We start from the raw sequence: 6,643 nt of genomic DNA on the forward strand, positions 1-6,643 counted from the left end.
TCAGTATTTGAGCTAGCGGATGATGGTACTTTGAGGTATCGAGGTAGATTATATATAACAGATGTAGATGGGTTACGACAACAGATTATGGATAAGGCATATTATTTCCATTATTCAATCCATCCTATCTCTATAAAAATGTATCATGATATTAAAAAGATCTACTGGTGGAATGAGATGAAGAAAGATATAGCAGAATATGTGGCACAGTGCTCTAATTGTCAGAAAATGAAAGCAGAACATCAGAATCATGGTGATCTAGCTCAAACCTTTAGTATTCCGGTATGGAAATAGGATTCCATTAATATGGATTTAATTGTAGGCTTACCTTTTTATTCTCAAAAACATGACTCCATTTGGGTAATAGTTGATCGATTGACGAAGTCAACCCATTTCCTTCCTGTAAAGTCTACCAACACGATTGAAGATTATGCCAAGTTATATGTAAAATAGATTGTTTGCCTACATAGGACCCCAATGTACATTATTTAAGATAGAGGTTCACCGTTTAATGCTCAGTTTTGGAAATCTTTTCATAGGATCTTGGGTATGCAGGTGAACCTTAGTACTACATTTATCCACAGACAGATGGCTAAGATGAATGCACTATTCAGACACTCGAAGACATATTGAGAGGATGTGTACTGGACTTTAAAGATACTTAGAGTAGGAAAAATCATATGCAGATGTATGACGTAGAAATGTAGAGTTTCAAATTGCTGATTTGGTATTCTTGAAGGTGTCGCATTTGAAAAGCGTTATGAGATTCGTAAAGAAGGGTAAGCTGAGTCCTAGATATATTAGGCCCTATAGAGTTATTCACAAAATTGGTCAGGTAGCCTATGAGCTAGGATTACCTCCAGAGTTAGTGGCAGTACATCCTATCTTCCACGTGACTATGCTACGTAAATGCTTAAGAGAGCCTTCACACGTTATTTTTTTAGAGGGTATAAAGCTTGCGGGAGACCTATGATTTAAGGAAGACCCCGTAGCTATTTTGGATCCGCAAGTCAGAAATTTGAGAACTAAAGATATATCTTCGGTAAAGGTACTTTGGAGGAACCAAAATGTAAAAGAAGCCACTTGGGAAGCATAAATGGATATGAAAGATAAATACCCATATTTATTCCAAAAATCATAGAAAGGTTTATAAACAACTTGTCCCTTTATATGATCATTAGTTTCTATAATATTTTTTTATGTTGACATCTGATTCTTAATTGATATATTTAGGTATATGATTTGTGCCTATGAATCTTGAGATCTACATGGAAACAACGGGCGGATGCAGAATGTAAGGTAAGTTACATGGTTTGTTATGACTTTAAATTGAATTTAAGGCTAAGAGTATCCTGGTGTACTTTTTTTAGCTTAAGGTAGAGTGGAGCCTCGTATATTATCTGTTAAGTATTATATGTGTTATGACGTTGTGTGAAGCATATATGGGCGTATTCTGGCTAGCTGAAAAGTATCCGATAGGCCTATTTACAAAGAAAACTCTAGTAAAATTTTAGATATTTAGAGAGCTAGCCAAATTTTAAAATCTTATGATGGGGTCAAGTGATATCAAAGTTGATTAAGTGATCTTATGGATGTGTATTTGATAGTTGTGGATTAAAAAGTAAATCACCAGCATCATTCGAGGATGAATAATCCTAAGTAGGGGAGATTGTATTGCCTTGAAAAATTTTGGAATCCAAGTTTAATATTTAAGAAAGTATGACCATGAATTTATAAAGAGTTACATGGTGAGTGTATTTTACGAAGAATTACAATGAATACCTATAACTATAGTGTATATAATTTATATGGTTGCTACTAGTAAGGTAAAAAGAGTATTGAAAATTTTAAACTTTAACTTGGTACTTTCAAGTGGGGCTCACTTTAGTTCCTAGAATGTATTAAAATAAGTGATAAGGGAACAAACAAAAAAATGATTTTTGGTTTGGGAAAGTTACGTATAGTAGTACTAGTTCGTGACAAAAAGGGAAAGAAAAAGAAAAAGGGGAGAAAATTTATTTAAGTATTAGTTGAAAAAGTAAAGTAAAAATGGAAAGATTTAAGAGTAGAGTTCACTAGAAATCTTGCCAAAAAACAAAAAAATGAACAAAGGTGGTATTTTGCTCTACTTATTCATCACTTTCTCCTTGCAACAATTACAAAAAGTGAGCAATTGATTGGGTTCTTGCTTGTAGTTGCAGAATGAGAAGAAGTGGTATTACTAGTATTTTCGTTGTTTTATGTCCTTCTTTTCTTTCCACATCAAGAAATCAATTTCAAATTTAGAGTTGGGATTGGATCCCAAGAGGTAAATTTTCTACCCTTTTCTTGAATTTAAGTATTAATACGCATTTAGGGATAGTTAATTTGAATTTTGGTACAAAATCTTGAAAGGGGTTTGCTTATTTAGGATTCTTGAGAATAATGGGGAAAATGTGAAATATTGATGAAAGTGGAGTTATTAGGAATTCCTCGAAATTGGGTAAACTTATGGTTGGACTTATAAATTGGAAACTAAAGAATTATTCCAGATTTTTGTTAAGGAATTTGATTGATTTCGGGCATAAGTAAAGATTATCAAAATAAGTTATTGAATGCACCTATGGGTTACTAATGGGCACATATGTTATCCTTGTAGCTAGTGAATTGCCTATTGGATAGCAAAAGTTGGTTGTTGGAAAGATAAAAGCTATACTTTCGTGAGTTTAATTGTTTGAGGATCGGAACGCTATCGTAGCTAGTTAAGCAATAAGGTATGTAAAGATAAAACTTCCCTAGCCGCTAAGGTACCATCCTATGTCACGTGCTTATTCCTATTAATATTAATACAATTCTCATGAAATACGAGAGTATAGTATTTATATTTCCTTACATATCATTCCCTCGTTCTACTATCACACTTATAAGTATCCATCTTTCCCTCTTTATGTTGAGTTTCCTTGATACTTCCATATTATCATAAGTTTCTCTACTTAAAACCCTTAGGACATAATATATATATATGTGTGTGTATGTGTGTAAGTAAATAGTAATAGCATAGTTACACTTGTATATGTTAGCTAAACGATCATTATCATAATTCATATATTATAGGCCTTCAAAGCATTATTTGATAAACATTAACGATGACAAGGTACAGAGGTTTGGCTTGGCATATCGCTTGACATGATTTTGTGCGCAAGGTCAAGACCAGACCATTATAGTGGGCCTAACCATTAGGCATCCCGCCTTTGTGGCGTCATTTATAATTAGAGTCAGCTAGAACATTATGAATTGGTTTTCCCTGACTCAAGACAACATATGACATATATGGAACGCGGGCAACCCCTCATAGTGAGCCCCTAAGTGGGTCCTACCTAGTTACAGACTATGATTATAGTTATACATATGGGATCATAGCAATTAGTATGTGAGCAACATATGATTTATACTTGCCTTAGATTGCCTTCTATATTCCATCTTGTGATCATTTGTATGACTTATATGATAAATACACCACCTACGCAAATTATAGGACTAATATTGTAGTGACTGTTTTTCTAAATATTATATAAGATGCTAATAAGGTCAGTGCATAGGTTACTAGTTCATATCATTTATGTGTTACTTGTTGGCTCATACGTTTTTCACTTTGATATTTGACTCATATGAGCTTCTATACTTGTACAACTATTATTCTATCAACTTTTATACATGTGCTTGTTGTTCATGTACTTACCTCCTAGGGTACCAAATATTACTAATGCATGCTTAGATCCTTAGGATAGAAGATGTCCACATTAATCCTTATTGCCATTTTCAACTAATATTTTAGTGAGCTCCATCTTTCTCTAGAGCTAGTCTATGTCTAATATTTTTTATTATATGTACAGGTCTCTAGTTGGACATGACGGTCCCTATGCCAACTAGTCACTTATGATATAGCATTTTAAACTGACTAGATGCTTCATGAACATCATGTAGTATTTTATTGTACAATTTTGTTAATATAACTCCCTTGTGTATGTATATAACTTATATTAGGTATCTTGCTCGTTATTGTCCCATAATCTTGAGTATGTCACTTAGTGCTGGTAAAGTAAGTGTATATGATTCTTGTTTGTCATTATATATCATTTTGGGGAGTGATAAAAAACCATGGGCAACTTACTAGTGAGACAATGATTGGAGCCATATGACTCATGGGGAGTCTTCACGACTCATCACCTAAGTCGTACCCTGGATAGCTAAAATTTTTTAGAGATCAAAAATTTGAGGTGTTACAGTTCATGAAAATAATATTCAAAATGGAGGTTACAGTTGAAAATATCACAATATCATTGATGAGCTTTGATGCTACAACAACCAATCTTATTTTAAACTAGTGAAATGGTTTCCCCTAAAACTAGATGGCTAAAGGGTAACACTGATGGTGTTTCCAAGGGCAATCCAGGCCCTAGTTCATTTGGTTTTTGTGTTAGAGATTAACATAGTGATTAGTTATTGCTAAAAGATCTAGTATTAAAGACACTACCGATTTGGTAGTTGAAGATATAACCATCAGGGAATTCTTACAGTTTTGCAAAGCTAATTCAATTCAGTATATTATTATAAAAAGTGGTTTTTGGGCAATGGTGCAGATACTCAATCTACTTTAGGAGGTTCCATGGAGTGTGGCAATGGTGGTCACATCCATTAAAGCTATAATGGAAACTATATCAGTTAGAACGGTACATTCCCTTCAGGGAGGTAACGCTCTAGTTGATTTTTTTGCTAATTTAGCTTTTGATTTTCCAGGTGATTTTCAATATAAAAACCTAGAACAGGTGCCATGGGAAGGACATGTAATTATTAAGCTCGACAAAAATAGAACTCCTAATATATGAAAAATCACGCAAGAGATTTAAAGAAACAACATCAGTAATTCGTATAAAAGTATAGAACATTTAATATCAGGTAGGCTATCAGAAAGTTAATGATCAGCTTACACAAAATGTGTACAGACAGAAAACCAAGAATGAATATTTAATATGCTAATATTCAGACATTCATACAAGTTTTAGAGATGAAGGAACCTGGAACTTGCAGAAGGTAGAGGAACTTCTATCTTTCTTCAAATCTGGATAGAAATTAATTGATTAACCTCAAGTGAAAAAAGTATAGTAGGGCTAAAACTTATCAAATAGGGGATTATTTAAGGAGCTGATGATACCTGGTGTTAGAAGTGATTTCCTTGAGTATAAAACCTACATCTAGTGAGCTTTTAGATATGAGGGGTTTAAATAATCAAACACCAGATATGTTAGCTCTAACAAGATTCTCGTAAGATGATTAGGAATAACCTTATACACTAGCTCAAGTCAAAGATTAGTGGAAACTTAACTATAGTTATGATGGTGGTATTTGCTTCAAATGAAGCTCAATCCATCGAGCTAGAAAAGAGAAAAAGGTAATATTAAGATTTAAAACTTACTTGAGGTGATGGAGAGAAAGATGATGATGGTCAGAGCACCATAGAAATGGCTTGATGTCGGAGAAGATGAAGAGGCAACAAATGATAAAGTTTGCACTTTCCAAATTGATCTAGTGGTCTGAAATTGTTGTATTAGATATTTTCTATTTGTGGATCCGAGTCAGGTCACTTTTGGTCCTGACCAAACTCTATTATGTTTTTTGTTTATGAAATGGGCATCAACCCGATTTAAGTTTTTCTTAAAAAAAGAATCTATCCAGATTCTTATAACAGTATCTTGTACTATATCAAGGTAATGGATAAATTGAATGAATGGTTCTCTTCTAGTGTAGTTAGTTAGAGAATACCGAATGGGAATAATGTGTCCATATTCAATGGCCTTGTTTCCGTGATCCATCCAATGTGCACCTTTTTGTGGTTACAAAGTATTTCATTCTAATGAACCACCCAACCACCTTTTTTATAATGGTTTCACCATTTTATAGTTATAATAGTTTGTGAGGGGATATCTTTTTTACTCTTCTTTCGTGAAGTGAAGTGCATGACAAAAGAGCATTTAGATGACTAGACAATTTCACCGTAAAATCACTTTTCAATGTTTCTTCGATATGTAAATAAGATATTAAAGTGTCTTAAATAGATTGTAATATGTACTTGGATTCAAATTTTATCGAAAAACAAAAATCTAATATTTAGATCGATCCTAGAAGGGTTACCATATCATAATCAAACTTTAATCCAGAGCACCGATATTAATTAGGAAATGCTATATCATAAAAGAAATCAAAATAATTTAATGATTATGTAACAATTTCTGCGTTATCGGGGTATAACTTAACCCACTATTGAACCCACTATTCAAACTTTAATCCAGAGCACCGATATTAATTAGTATATGCATGCAAAATTAGTGAAAGTAAAATAATGTACTCCCTCCGTTTAAAAAAGAATAACTTACTTTAACTTGACATAAAGTTTAAGAAAATAAATAAGACTTTGGAATTTTGTGGCCTTAAACTAAAGTTGTGTCAAATGTACCAAAATGCCTTTTAATCTTGTGGTCCTAAACATGCCATGTGGAAAGTTGAAATTAAATTATTACAAAAAAGGGAAAGAAGTCATTCTTTTTTAAATGAACTGGAAAGTAGATCATTCTTTAAAACTGAGGGAGTACAATATATTGGTGGCGAA

General features: G+C 33.0%; 1 long non-coding RNA gene across 1 annotated transcript in view; it reads right to left on the minus strand.

The window, feature by feature from the left end:
* The window catches only part of LOC124887378, a 54,780-nt gene extending 49,071 nt beyond the window's left edge, over window positions 1–5,709 (minus strand). The window contains exons 1-3 of the long non-coding RNA XR_007044994.1: window positions 5,453–5,709; window positions 5,192–5,231; window positions 5,055–5,098 (exon numbers count right to left, since the gene is read on the minus strand). This is a non-coding gene — a long non-coding RNA (uncharacterized LOC124887378). The remainder of the gene's footprint in view (window positions 1–5,054; window positions 5,099–5,191; window positions 5,232–5,452) is intronic.
* Window positions 5,710–6,643: the final 934 nt, after the last annotated feature.

The sequence above is a fragment of the Capsicum annuum genome, chromosome 9 (assembly GCF_002878395.1).
Source record: "Capsicum annuum cultivar UCD-10X-F1 chromosome 9, UCD10Xv1.1, whole genome shotgun sequence".
NCBI lineage: Eukaryota > Viridiplantae > Streptophyta > Magnoliopsida > Solanales > Solanaceae > Capsicum > Capsicum annuum.